At 39.3% G+C, this 15,245-nt stretch overlaps 1 protein-coding gene across 4 annotated transcripts in view; it reads left to right on the top strand.

Moving 5' to 3' along the window:
• The window catches only part of LOC124789399 (transmembrane protein 19), a 106,620-nt gene extending 104,641 nt beyond the window's left edge, over window positions 1–1,979 (top strand). For 2 of the 4 annotated variants that reach the window (XM_047256734.1, XM_047256737.1), the window contains exon 8: window positions 652–1,978. The gene's annotated coding sequence lies outside the window, so the exon portion shown is untranslated. Of the gene's footprint in view, window positions 1–651 lie in introns of all 4 variants that reach the window. The other 2 variants (XM_047256736.1, XM_047256738.1) reach the window with 2 other exon arrangements.
• The last annotated feature ends 13,266 nt before the right edge of the window (window positions 1,980–15,245 follow it).

The raw sequence follows: 15,245 nt of genomic DNA, 5'->3' as shown, positions 1-15,245 counted from the left end.
TGGAGGGGATAAAATTATTTTAAGGTATTCCCCTCATTATGTGTGGCTACATGTTTCAGATGTATTACAGTATGCATGTGCATGTGAACTCATACTGCCTAACAGTACAATTATAATTATCACACTTCACAGATCCCTACTAGTAAGTTTTTCTTTCTTAACTCTCACCATTATAACACGTAATGTGGTAGCATGATATTCAGCAGTGAAACGTCCAGAGTAGAATGTAACAATATTATGAAAAGGGTAGCTGCTACTTACCATATAGTGGAGACACTGAGTTGCATATAGGCACAACAAAATGACTGGGAAAAAATGAGCTTTCGGCAAACAAGGCCTTTGTCAGAGATAGAAAAAAACACACACACTGTGTGTGTGTGTGTGTGTGTGTGTGTGTGTGTGTGTGTGTTTTCTATCTCAGACGAAGGCCTTGTTGGCTGAAAGCTCATTTTCTGATGATAGTCTTTTTGTTGTACCTATCTGCGACTCAGCATCTCTGCTACATGGTGAGTAGCAACTATCATTTTCATAATATAGCAACATGTTATTGATTTATAGGCTGGTGCATGAACAGATGAAAATAAAGATTTAAATTTGCATGAGACAAGCAAATGCTTATCTAGTAATATACATCTTATTTTTACTTTTTAGGAGACTGAGTGAAAGGTGTCATTGAATTTGTCAAAGGATGAAACTGACTTTCTGTGAGAAAGGCATGGTTATCAAGAAAAAAGAAGAAAAGAAATTACATTACAGATTTGAAGTGTCTTTAAAATCTATCAGAACAATGAGGAGAAGTCACAAAGGTATCCATTCCTATGCCATGTCAGCTTCAGAGGAACTGCTGCTTAGCATTTTGAGTGATAGTGACCCCATCCAAGTGGTTAGTAAGAACATTTGAACTTTGGACCTCTCTTAGTCTCACCTAACTCTTTCAGAAGTTCTTCTAATTGCTTTTTAGGTCCAGTTTCTCTCCTTCCCAACATAATTATTTTTGATTACCTTTTCAGTTTTGCATGTCCCTTGTAGCTAATCAAGTATTCAAACTTCATGAGCAAACACTAACAAAGGCAGACCTTCATCTCAGGAAACAGAAAAGCCATTACTATATTACTTCATACTGTCACCAATTACTAATGGGTGTCTCCATGAATGATTCATATTTGAAGTGTGTATAATGTTACATAACTATGACATCAAGTTATTAAGCATATGTTTGACTATCTTGTATTAGAAAAAGCCATTGTACATTGCAAAAAACTTAATGAAGTTCTGTGATTACCTCAAAGTTGGAACACCAAATTAAAATCCCATTCTAAAAATTATCCACTTATTCTGTAAGCATGTTTACTCTCCTAGTGTTTGTACTGTGCTGTTTTGTATATTTGTATTTGCTGCTTCGATGATGTGGTGTTTTTTAGGGACCAGAACTTTTATATCATCCATTATTTTTCTTAATTATTCTGAAAAACACTAGGTGGTGATGTGCTCATCTCAAGTAGAGAAATGGAAAATGTAAAAAAAACCTTCATCAGATATTTACACAATTGATTAAGAAGGGAGCATCTACTTTAAATTTGGTTATTTCATTCATAGCAAAATGCTGTCAATAGTGTGTTAAATTCTGTAACAGCAGAAGAATGGAAGTGCCTTGTGGTTACCTATGCTTCATCACAAGAAAGACAAAATCCACTTTCTACAGTTTATACTGGTTTACAAAAGACATGTGCAATAGCACAGAATGAATTATCTAGTTTTATAGGTGATCATGTGTACTAATCAGTTTACTTACTTCAGTGACTAGCTCCATGCAAAAGAAATTCAGAGGAATAAATGTGATGGTGGAATGTGATTGTATTCAAAATATGTACAATGTCTTTTGGCATTCTAATAGTTTGCTAGTCATATCTGTTGTTTTTAAAACTGTGCAGCTATTTACATTGTAATTCTGCTTTTAGTGCACAGAATTTTGTTTTAAATAAAGTGTTAATATTGTTCATCTATATGAAACACTATCTTTATTTTTACTGTCTGAGCATGCATTAGTTGTTGGTTACATGTGCCACCCATTAAATAACCAGCAGATTGCAACTGTTGCAGTCAAGCATAAAGAGCAGTTTTTGATGTCACAGTGTTCTTTCTGACACACACACACACACACACACACACACACACACACACACACATATAATAGAGGGAAACATTCCACATGGGAAAAATATATCTAAAAACAAAGATGATGTGATATAAAAACAAAGATGATGTGACTTACCAAACGAAAGCACTGGCACGTCGATAGACACACAAACAAACACAAACATACATATAAAATTCAAGCTTTCGCAACAAACTGTTGCCTCATCAGGAAAGAGGAAAGGAGAGGGAAAGACGAAAGGATGTGGGTTTTAAGGGAGAGGGTAAGGAGTCATTCCAATCCCGGGAGCGGAAAGGCCCTCACCCACCTAATCCTTCCCCTACACATCAACTCAGCCAATGTACACACCCGTCAACTTATATATAAAAAAAACAAAGATGTAGTGACTTACCAAATGAAAGTGCTGGCAGGTCGACAGACACACAAACATACACACAAAATTCAAGCTTTCGCAACAAACTGTTGCCTCATCAGGAAAGAGGGAAGGAGAGGGAAAGACGAAAGGATGTGGGTTTTAAGGGAGAGGGTAAGGAGTCATTCCAATCCCGGGAGCGGAAAGACTTACCTTAGGGGGAAAAAAGGACGGGTATACACTCGCACACACACACATATCCATCCACACATATACAGACACAAGCAGACATATTTAAAGACAAAGAGTTTGGGCAGAGATGTCAGTCGAGGCAGAGGCAAAGATGTTGTTGAATGACAGGTGAAGTATGAGTGGCGGCAACTTGAAGCTAGTGGAGATTGAGGCCTGGTGGATAACGGGAAGAGAGGATGTATTGAAGAGCAAGTTCCCATCTCCGGAGTTCGGATAGGTTGGTGTTAGTGGGAAGTATCCAGATAACCCGGACGGTGTAACACTGTGCCAAGATGTGCTGGCCGTGCACCAAGGCATGTTTAGCCACAGGGTGATCCTCATTACCAACAAACACTGTCTGCCTGTGTCCATTCATGCGAATGGACAGTTTGTTGCTGGTCATTCCCACATAGAATGCGTCACAGTGTAGGCAGGTCAGTTGGTAGATCACGTGGGTGCTTTCACACGTGGCTCTGCCTTTGATCGTGTACACCTTCCGGGTTACAGGACTGGAGTAGGTGGTGGTGGGAGGGTGCATGGGACAGGTTTTACACCGGGGGCGATTACAAGGGTAGGAGCCAGAGGGTAGGGAAGGTGGTTTGTCTCTAATGACCTGAAGATTGACAGGGCGTTAAATCCTAAGACTGCCCAAAATTATTATAACGGGAAAGCCTATGCAGTCAACTCAGTACTAACGTTGATAATCATACAAGTAACTGTTTATGTTGCCATTCGTAGAGTATTTTTTCTGTTTTCAACATATCTAATCTCCAATAAATGTTCTCTAGTAATTTTATTTGAACTTTCTTCTTAAGGCAACACCCTTTCAGATAAAAATGATGTTACAAAGCCAAGCCAATGTACTAACTAATTCGTTTGGAATCAATGGTTTCAATTTACTTTTCACCTTCAAAATCCTCTCTCATAAGTCACAAAATATTCAATTTGTTACTTGTACATAACTTTACAATAAACTTGCATGAACAGTTGTTTAAATATATTAGCAGGCTTCCAAACTGTAATCAGTTACAGCAGTTTTGTGGCTTATATAGCTTCAAGTTTATATTCAGCAAAATATTTAGACATAGCTTGTGCATGATATTGAAAAATTAATTTAAAACTAGGTGAAATGATAAAAATTACCTTAAGACTATTGCATGCAAATTTTTAAGATCTATCGTTAATTGATGTCTCTCAGATCTGAGTAACGTTTAATCTTATGCAAGATCTGATAGTGGCTAAATCTTATTTTTGCATAAAAAAATACTATCACTGAGCTAAATAATATGATATGATAGCATTTCCTAATGTTTATTTGCAGAAAGGTGCTGAAACATATTTTATTAGGTTTTTACACAATAGTATAAAAGCTCTAGATTCAATGCCTGCAGATTTTTTTTTATTTGCTTCATTGTACAAAATATTGTGATAGTTCTTAAATAATTGAAATACAGTCTATTTTGATTTCACTGCTTAAGTGACTCTTTGCATATTGTAATCGGTCTAATCTCATCTTCACTGTTTGTACAGGAGCAACACACGCAAGGACTGGTTCTTGGTACTTTGTAAATAGTCTTTTAGTTGGCATCTATCTCCATGTGTTTTCCAGCTCATATATTTCATTGTTTCCATGATGCCCTCCTATGGGTAAAAAAAACCTGTTACCATTTGTGCTGTCATTCTTTGTATACATTTAGTATCCTCTTATCTCACATACTTGAGCAATATTCTAGGGTGGGTTACACTTGTAAGCAATGTCCTTCATAGTCTTCTTGCATTTTTCCAGTATCTGCTGATGATCTGAAACCTGCCATGTACTTAACCTACAACTGATGATGATGATGATGGGTGCACAACAGCAAGGTCTTTAGCTACTTACCGTTACTGGTTGCTGGTCAGTGCTTACAGTCCTTGTGTAACCTTGCCTTCTTTGTCACCTGCCACCATTCATCTCTGTCCAGTGCTTTCCTTCTCCAGTTCCTGATTCCCATTGCTTTTAGATCTCTTCCATATTTTTGAGCCATCTTTTCCTGCATCATCATCTTCTCCTTGTCTCCTTGGGCTTTCCTATAAACACTTTCAAACACTCAGAGTTTCCAGCATTCTGTGTATGTGACCAGCCCATGTTATTGATCCATGCTTGATTTTCACTACAGTATTCATCTGTCCATAAAATGTCTGCAGTTCTGCATTTGTCCTCATTTTCCAGCTTTCTTCCTCTCTCAGTGCCCCACATCTTTTTCTCAAAATTTTCCTTTCCTATCTCAATCCCCAGCCTTTTTCCTTTGTAGTCACAATGCATACATTACTATGTGTCTTAATAGAGTCAAATGTATTTTGATTTTTTGTGTTCCTAATAGTATCAGTTTCCACTTGCTATCCTTTCTTGAATTTCTCTTGTTGTCCTGTTACCAACTGTTGTTATTGAACCTACACATTTAAAAATTTCCACTCTTGATATTCTTTCCCATTTATTTCTATTGAAGTCTTTTCTCTATCCCTCCCGGGATCTCCCATCATCATATATGAGGGTGGTTTGGTGGTTTGAGAAGTTCTCAGAACAGAACAGAAAAAAAGTACTTACATCACTGAAACTTTTTTTTATTTTTCAGTGTAATCTCCTTGTAGATTAATGCACTTGGTCCATCTATATTCCAGTGCCTTGATCCCATCATGAAAATGAGTTTCCTCCAGGCCTGCAAAATAGTTGTCAACTCTGGCCATCAATTTTTCATTTGAAGTGGATCTTCATCCACCAAGAAACATTTTCAGTTTTGGGAAGAGATGGAAGTCTGAAGGAGCCATATCAGATGAATAAGGTGGATGTGGCAATGATTCATACCTTAGTTCGTGTGATTTTGCCATGGCATTCCCATGCGTTTTTGATCCAACGCCATGAGTCGCAGCACCCATCTTGCAGATACTTTTTCATTTCTACTTCTTAAGTTAAAATGCGATATACCCTTTCAGATGGCATCTGGCAAGCTTGAGCAATTTCAAGCACTTTCAACTGGTGATCCTCCGTGACTGTTTGTGCACTTTTGCAATGATTTCTGGAGTAGTGGCACATCTTGGCCGACCACTGCGCAGATCATCGTCTAAGCTCGCCCAACCAAATTTAAATTCATTTGTCCACTTGGTAACAGTTGAATATGAAGGAGCAGAGTCCCTCAGTTTGTTCTGGAAATTGGCATGAATGTTTTTTGTTTTCATACCTTTCTTTACGAAGTACTTAACCACTGTTCGAATCTTGATTTTTTTCCATCTTCGCAAATCACTATGCAGGAACAACGACAGAGCCACGTCACTTCCACAGCTCTCTTCCAAGAGCACTAACATGGCATGTGTTTACAGGCAACAGTCCAATGAATATCATGTGAACAACTCATTGTGCTAGTGCTGATCTCTCTTGGTGATTATGAGAACTTTTCAAACCACCTTCGTACTTTGTTTTGCCTGTATTCAGCTCCAGTCCTAACTTCCATGCTGCTCCTTGTAATGCAGCATAATTACCCTTCTAAGCTCTGACATTCCTAGCAATTAATGCTACATTATCAGCGTTTGCCACTACATGCATCTGTCAGTTACATATTGTTCCTCCTGGATTTCTTGACATTTGCAAAATTTCCTTCTTTAGGGCTACATTACAGAGCATCGCAGAGATCTCATCTCCCTGCTGCAGTCACCTCCCTAAATTGAACTCTCCTGATAACTCCTGCTCTATTTTGAGCTTTCAAAATGTTGCTTTCATTGTCATTCTTGTCAGCCTCACTAATTTTAGTGGAATTCTAAAATCTTTCATTCTTCGGAGAATCATTCCTGTCTAGACTGTCGTAGGCATGTATAAAATCAAAGTACAGCTGATGAAGTTGCTGTCATATTCATAAAATTTCTCAAGCACTTGTTACAGTAAAAATATTTGAACCATTGTGGATTTGTTCCTCCTAATTACAGGGACTTTCATATCTCATTATTGTCCCTCATTCCATCCAAGTGCTCTATCTTTCTCCTTTCATACTGCCTTTTTTTCACCCCGTATAACTATTCACTCTTTCCCCTCTTCTCTTTATTCTCTTTCACCGCTAGTCTTGTTTTCTTTTGCAGCATTCTTTGCTTTACTCCATTTATTTCTTAGATTACCTGTGGACACTCCTTGTCAAACCATTTGTTCTTTCGTGTTCTACCCTTCCCAGTACTTCCTCCACAGCTACTCTGATGGCCCTTTTCAGTATCTTCTCCCATTTAGTTTCCATATCCTCTTCCTTCTTTTTGTTCTTTCTTGTCTAAAAAAATGCTTATAATTACTCCTTTTATAATTCTTGCTTCTATTTAATTTCGGAGACATCCTATTATGTATTACACTTTATGCACTTTTTAATGTGTTTCCTTGGATACCATGGGCTTTTCGTCATCATCACACTCTCACTGACGAAACCTATCAGCCTTAGTCTATTATTACTGCGATGTGGGAGTTAACACACAAAAATACGGGAAATGATGCAGGTAGAGTGATCAATTTGAAAGCATAGGATTGATTAAATTGGCAGGAGTAACGTGTGACACAAGATGCTGCACCAGCAATCAGCTTGGTCTTCTAGCCATCTGCTGTGCGCGGCTGAGACAGTTGATACAGTGTGGCTCGTAAGTAGAGGGTGCAGTGCGGTTTGTAAGACGGCAAGAGAAACACGGGAAAGAAGAGAGAGAAGGATGGACATTCAGTATAGTTATGCAAAAGCAAATAGTAACAAAAGAAAACAGCACTGGGTTAGGATCGAAAAAAGCTGTCAGGCAAAAATCAAACAATGCAAAATCCAGGATGGAATGTAAAAATGTTACGAGAAGTAAATTTGCTGTTCATCACATACTGGAGATGCTGAATTGTAGATCTGCAAGTCAGCATTTCCGCTACATGGTGAGTAGCAACTTTCCTTCTCAAAACATTGTTATATTTCATCCTGGATTTTCCATTGTTTAACATTAAAATTTTTATTTTCTTAAATCTCAAAGAACAGAACCTAACACTAATTGCTGTGAAGCTAAGTACATTTGCTTTCATTGACCTATATTTAAATTGTACATTGTACCCCTCCATTATACCGCAGTATATGTTTCCTCGATACTACCATTATCTGCCCCATCCTGTATTTCTTTTAAGGCAGCTATGTTCACTTATCTATTTCCTCTCAAATTTCTTGCAATTTGCAATGTGTCTTACATGTCCTCACACTGCAAGTGGCTATCATAATATCCATTTTCCTTCTCATTAACCTTTTTCCTTGCTGGGTCATCATACTGTAACCTGTATCCTTCTGTGGCCAACATGTGGTCACTGCAAAAATTCCATTTTATAATGTGGGGTTGTTAGCCCCACACCTAAACCCCAACATAGAGGACTAGAATTTTCCTTTGGGCTGTACTCTTCTGCTAGGGTTGGCTTCTCTATGCCAATAGAGCCACCCTTGCCCTATGTGAGACACGATTTATCTGGCTCTTGTCAAAGCCTGTCTGGCATAATCCTCAACTTCACTGGAATACACAAACTCTCCTGCCTGGCACTGAATGTGCCTTCAGTGAGGCTGTCTCACGTGGGAGGGGAAGGTCTTTAGCAGCCATACTAAAATTTTATGAAACAAGTGTGGACAGAGAGAGTGCACGGCGTGCACACACAAAAGCTCACAAACACACAAAATTTTAAAATCTGTCATTGCCAGCCACTCTTTTCCCTACAGTTGCGTGGATCTCTAACCCACCAGTGAAATGACAGCCTGCAGGGGGCAAATTGTGTCCTATCACATTCCTGGCAGGCCTCCTTGGCAGCTTTGCATGCTTGTTCATTTTCCTAAATTCTTGCATGTCCTGGTACCCAGTAGATTGACACCTGCTTCCCCCACTGCTGTAGGATGTCATGTACTAGCTGGACCAGCTTCTCTGCTGTGTACATGTGCTGCACTAGGGCACTAAGGGAATTGCAGCAGATGTATATGTAAGGGGAAAGTGAGTCCTGAAGACATGGTCGGGGAACACTTCTTAATAGCCAAGGGGGGGTCCCTGCATTTGGAGAAATCAGTGTGCACAACTTTAAAACCATAATACCTATCTAAAAGTTAAAAAACAGAGATTGAAATATAAAATGAGAAATGCAGTCTTGTTAATAATTCATCAAATCAAAAATAATTCTGGGTCTGCTTAGGAGCCAAGTTGCAGTTCTGCGGCAATCTTGGTGTAAAACTAAAACTAGCCACACCCATCTCTAAAATGCAGTCCTTCACGTGAATCACATAGAAAGCCTTTCCATTGGTAACAGTAGTGTGATAAGCAGGGAGTGCATGGCATGCCCAGTGTCTTTTAGGCCTGTCATATCATGAGAAGGTGTTGCCTGCTGTGTAGCAATGGCTCACTAGCCTCAGAACAAAGGCTCAATATGAGGCTAATTCTAAAGGCCCCTGTGCCCAGCCGAACTCCTTCATGTTGCAACAAATCTGAAATAAGAGGGTCATGCATTTCCTTACACTGTGTGCCCGTGTTCAAGCCAAGATTGCACCAAGAGCCTGTAAAACTGTAGCAGACAAGTTCAGTCTACTCCCCATGAATTCTGGCTAAGACATTTTAAAATAGCGAGTGCTTTTAGAGACCTTTTTTCAGGTTCCTAACTTCTGGCAACCATATACATTTAAGAGTCAAATGTGGGGTCCAGAAACTGCACCATGTCATTAAAATTAAGAACAGTGTCCTTCATCCTCAACTCAGGAACATTTAAGGCAAAATGTGTATGGTTAAAAAGAATGCACACAGACCACCCAGTTGAGAATTTAAAACTCCTCTTCTCCACCCATTCCTCCAAACATTGAAGAGTCAGTTGCAGCTGACAAGTTGTTGCAAGGAATAGAGAGGAACAAATGACAGAAATTGTCAACAAACAAAGAACATTGGACAGGATATTTAACAACCGAAGTGATACTATTCATAGCTATGGAAAAGACAACCATGCTTAAAACACTACCCTGAGGGACACCGTTCTCCCTCTCAGAGGAATCGGAGAAGACATACTGTAATCATACATTACTACATTTTTGTGCTTTGTGAAGTGCACAGTTTTACATTTCTGAACATTTAAAGAAAGTTGTCAATATTTGCACCAATTTGAAATCTAATCAAGATCTCTGCAGTTGTCTGGGACTTCAAACTACACAGAGCTGCCAGCCTGGTCCTGATTGCAGAATGGCATTTGTCACTCAACAGACTGCAGAATGGATGTTTTAATGGCTTGATGGATCATTTGGGTAGTATGATCCAAACCTTTCTGGCTGCTATCAAGGTGTTCAAACACAACAAGTTGGCTGTAAAATGTCCAGTCTGTCCTACTGACCATTCAACATGGCAGCTTTCTTTCAGGCAGTGCTGTGTCTGGCATGTGACTCCAGATCAGGCAGTGATCACTTCCCATGAACTGGAGAGCATATCGAGAGGTAAGTAGCAGTTAATGACCTCGTTGCAGTGCTGAAATGCATATTCTGCTCCTTGTTTAACAAGCGTGCACATGACAACACGAGAAGGCTCTCAATTGCTCTACTCCTGGGGCCATGAAGCACTTTGTGGGCATTAAAACCACCAATGTGTGACGGAGCAAAGTAAGATAGTTGCGGAGAGCCTCTTTGTCTTGCACCTTGTATTAGGATTGATAGAGTGAACATATTGGCAATTTATGATGCACATGCACTACTACAGCAACTGCTTGTAGGCTGATCTTGAGGGATGGCATCATTTACAAAAATGGCCACACCTCCTTTAGCCCACTGATTAAGGTGGCACAATGGTTTTCTTTACAGAGATTTTTACCACCCTCACAGTCCAGGTTGTTAAGCTAAGATTCTTGCTCCCTGTTTCATACAATGTTCCACCACCACTCCGCACGGTGGTTGCTGAAGCATGCTCAGAGCTTATGGCTACAGAGGACTGTCTGCTCTCACTAGTCACCAGTGCAGAAAATGAATTCTAAGCTTCCTGAGGTGCTCGACATATAGAATGGCCCGGTCAGAGGGGCACATGTGACTTTATCAAAACCACCACAGACATGGCAAGCATTACCCTCCACTTACGATTGAGCGTTGTGATTATTCCACTTCATCTTCCCACAAATTGTCAACACCCAGGTATTTGTATGAGTTGACTAATTCCAATTGATACTGTACTCATACGATACAATTTTTTTGTGAAGTGCACAGTTTTACATTTGTGAACATTTAAAGCAAGTTGTCAGTATTTGCACCACTTTGAAATCTAATAAGATCTAACTGAACATTTGTGCAGCTTTTTCCAGACAGTGCTTTACTGTAGATAACTAACTCACAAGCCCAGCATTGTCCAGGTATTAATTTTTGGAATTTTCTGTTAGAAACATGAACAAAAAATGAATCATGTTTTTACTGTAATATAAAAAAAATTAAAAAAAAAATGGCTCTGAGCACTATGGGACTCAACTGCTGTGGTCATAAGTCCCCTAGAACTTAGAACTACTTAAACCTAACTAACCTAAGGACAGCACACAACACCCAGCCATCACGAGGCAGAGAAAATCCCTGACCCCCGCCGGGAATCGAACCCGGGAACCCGAGCGTGGGAAGCGAGAACGCTACCGCATGACCACGAGATGCGGGCAAAAAAAAGAAAGAAAGTAATTCATTTCTATGTATTCATGAAAACACTTTTGAAATTCTGAAAGTTTCTATATGCTGGGCACAACTGCTTTGCATGTCTACGATGTGATTTTGTAAAGATCTCTATGGCCATGCCTCTTCATAGCTTTATAGATGCTATTTTTATCACCTACAGCCATTTGTGCTTTGCAGTTGAAAGCTATAATATTAGTAAAAAGTAAATGTGTTAAAACTTCAAGCATGATGTGGTATTTCTTCACACATCTCAGTGTTGATGACATCATATCTCTTGAACTACGATAGGTAGGTGTTTCTTATGCCCGCTGCGATTGCTGCCTGCAGTAAACGATGTGTGTACCAAGTGTGGTTGAAATTGGTTGTATGGTTTAGGAGGAGATGTGGAACATATACACATCCATTTTTATAGTATGTATGAATTCATCATCTACAAAAACCTGTGGTTATTGATAATATTGTCTGCCAGATCGTTAACATACAACATGAACAGTGATGGTCCCAACACATTTCCCTTAGGCGTTCCTGGAGTTACGCCCTCATTTGTCGATACCCTTCAGTCAAAACACATCCCTGCCAAGAAATCCTCAATGTGACCTCCCATATGATCATAGTGTTGTTAATAAGCAGTGATTTGCAGATAAGTCAAATGTTTTTCAAAGGTGAAGGAAAGCTGCATCTGCATGATTATTGGATCCATGGCTTTCAGGATGGCATGTAGGAAAAGTGTGAGTTTGGCATGACCTGTTTTTTTTTACTCTTTGCTGGGTAGCTTGGAGGAGTTCATTCTGTTTGAGACACTTCCCTACTTTGGAGTTCAGAATATGTTTTTAGATTCTTCTGTAAACAGGTGTCAATGGTATTCCATGGCAGTTTTATGCATCACTTCTGTTACCCTTTTTGTAGATTGGTATAATCTGTTCTTTCTTTCAATTTCTGGGCATTGCTTTTTGTTTGCAAGATGTACGGTATACTGTGGTTGAAAGAGAGAGTTACTCATCTGCAAGGTCCGTTTAGAATCTGATAAGGATTCCAGTAGGCCTTGAGGTCTTGTTCCATTCTAGCTATTTTAGCTGTTTCTCAGTGCCACTAACATTAATATTGATATCATGCATTTTTTCAATGATGTAAGAATTGCAATGGAGCAGGATTTCTGGATCCTTCTTTATGGACAAAAATATGAAAATGGAGTTCAGCTTTTCTGATTTTGCTTTGCTATCCTCAATTTTGGTTCCTGTGTCATCCATGCGTGTATTGACACTAACTTTGGTGCCACTCACAGCTATTACATATGACCAGAAGGTCTTTCAAGAAGTTTCTGCTGCAGTATTCAGTGAAGGCTTCACACAGGGCTCTTTTAACAACAAAAGAATTTCATTTATCATTTCTTTAGCTATAGCCCTTTGATTTGTTTTAGATAATGTGCATAAGTCGCTGTTTCTCTACAGTGACTGTGTACCATGGGTGGGGTCTCTCCCATCATGAACTGTTCTGCTTGGTACGTATCTATCTTGTGCGTGGTCAACTAATTTTCTAAACTTGAGCTACAATTCTTCTACATGCTCATGCCGAAAGTTAAAGGTTTAGAGTTCTTCCTTGTGATGTGGCATTACTGTCTCTTTATCTTTCTTTTCTGAACATGTAAATCTTCCTACTTGTTTTAGTTGCTCTTTTTGTGTTGGTAACGATTGTCACTTCAACTACGTCATGGTCATGTCTTCATGTGGCCATTAGGTTCAATGTATTTACATCATGTATGGGCTTCTGAAATCTCTCTATTGTATAGTTCTTAGAAAAAAACCTTTAGTACTGTTTTGTAGGATGTCTTGTTGTACCCACCTCTTACTAAAGTAATTGTCCCAATTAATTGTTGGATTATATAACAAGTATGACAGTGCAACTGGGGAATCAAAAAGTAATGGGAATTTTTATTTGTATTAAAAAATGTTTATGTATTCATCGACATCAACTTTGTCTCCTTGAAAGTAATCCCCCTCAGATATAATACACTTGTGCCAGCACATTTTCCAATCCTGGAAGCACTTTTGGAACGCAGTCATTGTAATGGTGTTCATATGTCATCAGTGGTGGCAAAATAATGTCCTTCCATGGCTCTCTTCAGCCTCAGGAATAGAAAGAAGCCACAGGGGAGTCACATCTGATGAATACGGTGGCTGAGGCAACATAATGTCTTTTTTTCCCCAAAAATCACGATCAAGCATTGAGGTGTGAATGAGTGCATTATTGTGATGCTATTTCCATAAGTGGTTTTGTCACAGTTCTGGTCATTTTGTTCAAATTGCTTCACGCAAATGGTGCATAACTTCCAGGTAGTATTCCTAATTGACTGTATGACCATAAGGTAGAAACTCAATGTACTGTCCCATTCCTTGGGACATTTGGACCTTGGTTTCAACGTCATACCCATAGACCCATTTTCCATTGGCTGTTATAACCTTCTTTAGAAGTCCTGGATTGTTGTCAACTTCATTCAGCAATACTGAGCAATGTCTCCGTAATGTTGTTTTTGGTCGAAATTCAACAATTTCAGAACAAACATTGCTGATACATGTTCAATGCCCAAAACATCCCAAAAAAATTGCTTGGCATGGCCAAAGAATATACAGAAATCATCAGCAACCTCTGTGATGGCAATTTTCCAGAACCATTTTCTTTACTTCTTCCACAGTGTCATTAGTAATTGATGTGCTAGGGCATCCTGGGCAGTCATCATCTTCATCTTCTTGACCCTACTTGAAACATTTATACCACTCATAAAATCTTGTCTTACTCATACCTCTGCATATACATGTACATGTACAAGTACACATACACTCTGCTAGCCACCAAGCAGTGTGTGGCAGAGGCCACTATTCGTGCCAAAGTCATATCCCACCCCCCCACCCCGCCTCTGTTCCACTCGCAGATCGCGTGAGGGAAAAACAACAGTCTGGGTGCCTCGGTATGAGCTCTAATTCCCTTATCTTTGAATGGTGATCATTGTGCAATTTAGAAGTTGGTGGTAATAATATATGCTCTACATCCTCGGCGAAGATTGGATTTTGGAATTTAGTGAGCAGCCCCTTCCGTTTAGTGCATCATCTGTCTGCAAGTGTGTCCCACTTCAGACTTTCTACGAGATTTGTGACACTCTCGCGATGGCTAAATGTACCAGTCACAAATCTTGCTGCTCTTCTTTGGACCTTCTCAATCTCTTGAATCAGGTTCAACTGGTAAGGGTCCCATACAGACGAACAGTGCTCTAAGATTGGATGAACTAAAGTATTGTAAGCAGTTTCCTTTGTTGAAAGACTGTATCGCTTCAGGATTCTACCAATAATTATTCAAAACAGCTGAAAATGCAAAGAAACATTAGGAACACAAGTACTAACAAAATAAAAAGAATTTAAAATCAGATGTATAAAGCCTGCAAAATTAAAAAAATCCTATTACTTTTTGATCTCACCTCATATTGATGAGGTGCTTTTTCTCAGTTTCCGCATTTTCTAAAGTTTTCAGTTACATCTGGGGTTGTGTCTGGTGGTCAATAAAAGGATGCAGTTATGGGTTTTTAATCTCACAGGTGCCGCATCTTGTTTCTTTCTTGGTGGATTTTACTTTCTTGTCCACTATCTTGAATACACCACCACCGGCATTGCCCATTAATATTTGCTTTTGGTATACATTAAAGTTTTGCTCCAGGAATCCCAGGGCTTTGATTTTTTTGCTTTAGCCAGCTTTCTGTGCCTAGTATTATGAGCTTCATTGGATTTTTAGAAGTGCTTCAAACTCTGGGACTTCGCTGTGTATGCTTCAACTTCTGATCACTGGGATATTA

This window comes from Schistocerca piceifrons, chromosome 3, assembly GCF_021461385.2.
Source record: "Schistocerca piceifrons isolate TAMUIC-IGC-003096 chromosome 3, iqSchPice1.1, whole genome shotgun sequence".
Lineage (NCBI taxonomy): Eukaryota > Metazoa > Arthropoda > Insecta > Orthoptera > Acrididae > Schistocerca > Schistocerca piceifrons.
Note: the sequence above shows the minus strand (reverse complement) of the source record. Positions and strands in the feature narration are given on the sequence as shown.